Below are 5322 nucleotides of genomic sequence, written 5' to 3' on the forward strand. Positions count from 1 at the left end.
ACAAACCGGAAGTATGGCCGGAAAGTTCAAAGTTTCACAAAAACGATTTTTTATGTTACCCAAACCGACCCCGAACACTCCCGATAGGTTTAGTATTCGTTTTTCAGTTTCAAAATGCAAGGAAACTACCAAAAACGAGTGCTAAACCAAGTGTCCAAACACACCAAAGAACTCGAACAAACCGGTTTTAAACAAGGTAAAGAGCGAGGCTCTGATACCACTTGTAGGTCCCTTTTCTCGGAGGATCGAGAACAAACCTAAACCTTGTTATACTAACCCACTAGCGAGTGCGGAATCCAAGCTAGTAGGCAAACCGGGATGAAGCAAGAACAAACACAAGAACACACAAAGTTCACCGATTAACACCACTGTATTAATACGTATGAAGGTTTACGGTTACAAGCACAATGTTTACAAAACCAAAGATGTAAACTCTCAAGTGTGTGTGTGTTTCCAGCAGAATGCTCTCAAGCTCTCTATCTCTTGTGTGTGTGCTTCTGCTTAACACTAACACACTGCATGGGTATTTATACCCATACATAGCAGATCTGGTCGAAGGACTCGATAGATGGTCCGAAGGATCATCTATCGATGACAGGGAGCTCGAACAATCAGCATGGACATCGAAGGATCATCCTTCGATGTCTAATGGTTGAACCATGGTCGAACCATATCTTTCGAGCACCTCGAAGGATCAGTTGTATCCTTCGAGGCTATCCTTCGATCCAGACAACATCATGTTGTCCAAGTCAAACTAGGAGGATAGTTGACTTGGTCAACTTACAGACTGACTTAGGACATCGTTTTCATACAGACCGAACACAGACAAAGTACAGACACAAGTGCACCAACAATAATTAATAATTAGTTGACTAATTAATTAAAGAGAGAATAATTAATGATATAAGTTATAAATGAAATAGCATTTTACTAATATGTCATTTCTTCTTTTTCTTCTCACATTAAATTTATTCTCAAATGAATCTTCCCCATATATAAATAGATATTATAGTTGTTGCAAAAAAATATAAATGGTATATTACAATTATTTTATTTAATTACAGCTTTTCCATTTATAAAGAGTACCTAATGCCAATGAGCTAGTGGTGGAATGGCTAGAGAAAGACTTGGTGTTCCTTATGACCCAGTTTCGACTCCCACTCTCTCTATTATATTTTGCGGCATCCAGGTGAAAGTCGAATACGGGTGGCGCCGGTTCGTCTTGGATCGAAGACTAAGTTTTACCGATTATTCCACTGTCGTGCATTCGGCCATGTGGAGGTTGGGTTTCCACGCATCTGGGAAAGCAAAGGGGCTCGTGGCAGTCGATTAGTCGACCTTGACCATATCGCCCGGTGTCACGGTGGTTGCCACGTCGTTTGTTGCCGTTTAAAAAATAATAATAATAAAGAATACCTAATATTTAATGATATTTTAATTATTGTTGTTTTTTTTCTTTGCTTTATTCACTCTATATATACGTGTTACCTTGATATGCTGCAGAATACCTAGCGCACAAAAGAAACCTTAGCCGCTTTTAAGATGTTGGCATCTTTTCCGGCGTCGTGCCTCCGGCTAATATACGCGACTCTCCTCCATCTGCGTTAGTTTAAGGTAATATGTTTGTTTCGTTTTTTAGGTATTTTCTGATCTGTAAAGGGTTTACTTGAGAATTTAAATATTTATCTAGACACAAAAGGATCTGCAGATGTGCAAAAAAATTATTCGTAGGGTACAGTTATGTTTGGTGCTTATTTGATATAACCGAGTGTTGATTTATTAATATATAAGTCTTCTGTAGAAAAGAAACTATAGTCTCCACTTAATATAATCCATCCAAGCATAACGAATTTACCATAGCTTCTTCTTTGTGTTTTCATTTTTTTTAACTCTATTTTTTTAATTTTGTGAAACATATCTATTAAATTAGGATATAAGCCAGGGAACATATGAGTGGTGGGTGATATTTCTATACATTGAATTTTTCTTTCATCATAAATGCAATATTCTTTGTTGGAAAATTTCTTAACAAAATACATAAAGATTGATGTGTTATTAATCTTTCCTGGAGTATAAATATATTTATACATTTGAATCAGATCCACCGATAAACGGTTTATCACTAGAAGTTTGCTGTATCAACATTAGGTAGATAAGAAGTTTTTGGCTATTGACTGTGGATGAAGATTATACTGGGGAATTACATATTCAAGGACACATAGAGGGATGGTCATAAATTGGTTGGACACTAAAGTAAAGCCGTTCGACCGTCCAATAATAAGTCTAAGTTCATGCACTATCTACAGAGTAGTTGTGGTACTTTTTGTGGCTCGCCTACAAATGCTTCAAGCGTTGAGGTGGATGCAGAGGTAGTTTCTTGTCTGATGTTGATTTACATGTAATCTGAGTTACACTTATAGCAAGTAAATCAGTTGATAATGCTGTTTTTTTTTATTCTTAGTGGCTTGCAAGAGTCATGTAAGGAACATATTATCTATGAAGATTATACTGGGGATTTCCATATTCAAACACACAGTGGCCGAGATGATAGGGAACGCTTCATCAATGGGCGTTAAGGGGGATGCTTGGGAGTTCCACAATGGGCAAAAGTTCTTGTTCCAGTAAAAAAGCTGCCGACAAATGTTGGATCGCGTATTAGAAACTATGTGTATGAAGCGTTAAAGCAAAATCAAAGTTATTCCAAGATCGGGGTCACAACATGCGAGATTGGCTATAATTTTGATGAGTAAAGATGACCTCTGAACCGGGTAAGGAGTTTGAGGAGCCTCAAAGTTATTCCAAGTAGAATGTTGGACATGTAATTTTGATGTCAAACCCAACACTTGTCCAACAGTTGATGTGGGATTAAAAATTCACAACAATATTCTCTTCAGTGGGCTCACGATTATGGGAACACCAAGTAGATAGGAACTCTCTTTGAGGGTGTGAAAACACTCGGGTCAAAACTTCTATCATTCCGCCATCTCAACTCAATTGTTGTGTCTCCGGCTAGTATACACATGAGTCCATGAACACGACCCTCCTCCGTGTGCCATTCCACAGTCGGCTAAAGTGCTAAGATGCATGTGATACATCAAACTTCATGTAATTAGCTATAGCAGCAATCAAACTCGATTTCCCAGTCCCAGGCGGACCATACAACAAGTACCCCCTCTTCCACACCTTCCCAACTATTTTATAAAACTCCTTCCTCTCCCAAAACAAATCCAAATCATCAATTATCGCCTTCCTCTAACGATGGACGGTCCAGGTTTACCTATCCCATGTACCCGCCCAAATGTTGCAGGCATTGATTTGGATGAACAGGAAGTTTATTGATGAGAACAAAAATCTCAAGGTTGAAAGCTAATCCATGGAGCTTAAGTATGGAGTTACGCGATACACCACATAGTTGTGGTCGACCCTTATTCATAGAAGTCTTGATGAATCAAAACAATGCATAGCTAAGAAGTTTTTGGCAAATGATTGTGTACCAAGATTATACTGGAGATTTCCATATGAGTTATGTATGGTTTTAGTTCTTGTGGTTGTTTTACCTAAGTAACCATTTTAGTTCAATAGTTATCCAATTTTTTTGTTTATATATTCTGAATAAACAAAAATTGCCCTTGGTAAAGATAAAAATGCCCTTGAAATTATATTTACTCACACCAAATTCAAACAATCAAATCCAAGTCAGCAACAGACCCATGATTAACTCGAGACTAAATTATCAAAAGCCATCTCTGGCAAACTCCTGGTTACATCATTAACGTCAATAGACCTGCTGATGTCGGTGGTTCCACCCAATCGCTACCAATAACTACAAGACCCATATAAGAAACTTTTGTCCGAGCCAACACCACCTCCTTCAAACAAGTAATCCAGATGCTAACCAAATAATCCAATCTGACCCGACTACGTCACCATATCTGCATGCTATTGATCTAACATTGTATCCGGGTTTTATGGCACCCACCACTGAGGCCATCATTGCCGGAAAACCCTAGAACAGCGCGGATTATAGGAACACTTGTCATTATTGTTAGGAACAAGGCACCGGTTTATACAATTCTAATATAAACTTATGATAAAATCTAAAATATGCTACCACTTTTGCTATCATTGATACATCCCCATAATCACTGCCACGGTATCCACTTAAAAACGTATTACTATCGTTTGAGTAGATAATGCCGTAATTCATATTTCCTTTGATGCATCACAATAACGGCGTCGTTTTGGAGATTTCGTGAATCGACCAACGAGAATAACAACAAATATAATATCTGGGTGGGTTCCAGATAGCTTCAACTTCGCTTCCGTATAGAGTTGAATCTGCGGCATTTTCGTAGTTTTAATCCATATTCCATTGGTGTTGATGCAGAAGAGCAAGTTTCCATACTGAATTTTGTAAGTAACGTTTATTTGCATATCTCCATTGCAATATTGTGATCATATTCTTGGTTTGTTGACTTCCTAAGAAGTAATGTAATATTTCCAAATCGGTCATTACAAACTTTGATTCATTGACTTCTTACACGTATTTATCAAATTAGGTGAGTTGCTCATGATAACCAGTTCATCAACATAGAGACATATAATCAGAAGAATTCCTTCTTTCTCCTTTATGAATAATGTGTGTTCATAAGTGCATTTCATAAATTCGTTCTTTTGAAAGTAGTCATCTATTCTATTAACCAAGGCCCTTGGGGCTTGTTTAAGACCGTAGAGGGCCTTTTCAGAAGACATACCTTATGTTCTTCACATTGTGCGAGAATTTTGACCTATTCGGTGCGGGAGGTAAAAAGTTTACTTCATCAAAGCCACTTTCGGGGGATAATCATCATATTTTAAGGCAGCTGTTGATCATTTATTGGATACGGATGGTGCACTGCCCAACTCAGATGGAGCAAAAAGATGTTCCATAGAAAAGTCCGAAACAAAGATCTGGATGGTGTGCATTTGTTTTAATAATATACGAGGTATACTTTATCTTTATTATTCCAAAACAACCCAACCTGTTTTTATTCATCTTCAAAATTTGTTCATATTTGCATTGCAGCTTGTTGAGCGACTTTAGCTCTGGAAACCATGATCAACAGATCAAGATATATGGTGTATCACCAACGCAGTGGTGGTACCTGTCTTATTTTTCAAATGCTGCAAAACATCCACAGTGCTACTCTAGCTCTTCGCATCTACACACTTGATGCTGCAATAAAATACCAAAAGACCGCCATCACCTTTGACAAACTGATGCAGGCCCAAGTGTGGAGGATCAAGCCATGGCAGTTCTGGAGGCCCATGATCGAGTTACCA

General features: G+C 38.0%; 1 long non-coding RNA gene across 1 annotated transcript; it reads left to right on the plus strand.

Moving 5' to 3' along the window:
• Positions 1 to 1514: 1514 nt before the first annotated feature.
• On the plus strand, positions 1515 to 2893 carry LOC110924440. Its single transcript, XR_002584328.2, has 3 exons — positions 1515 to 1614; positions 2100 to 2369; positions 2462 to 2893. It is a non-coding gene; the product is annotated as an uncharacterized LOC110924440 (long non-coding RNA).
• Positions 2894 to 5322: the final 2429 nt, after the last annotated feature.

The sequence above is a fragment of the Helianthus annuus genome, chromosome 3 (assembly GCF_002127325.2).
Source record: "Helianthus annuus cultivar XRQ/B chromosome 3, HanXRQr2.0-SUNRISE, whole genome shotgun sequence".
Taxonomy (NCBI): Eukaryota; Viridiplantae; Streptophyta; class Magnoliopsida; order Asterales; family Asteraceae; genus Helianthus; species Helianthus annuus.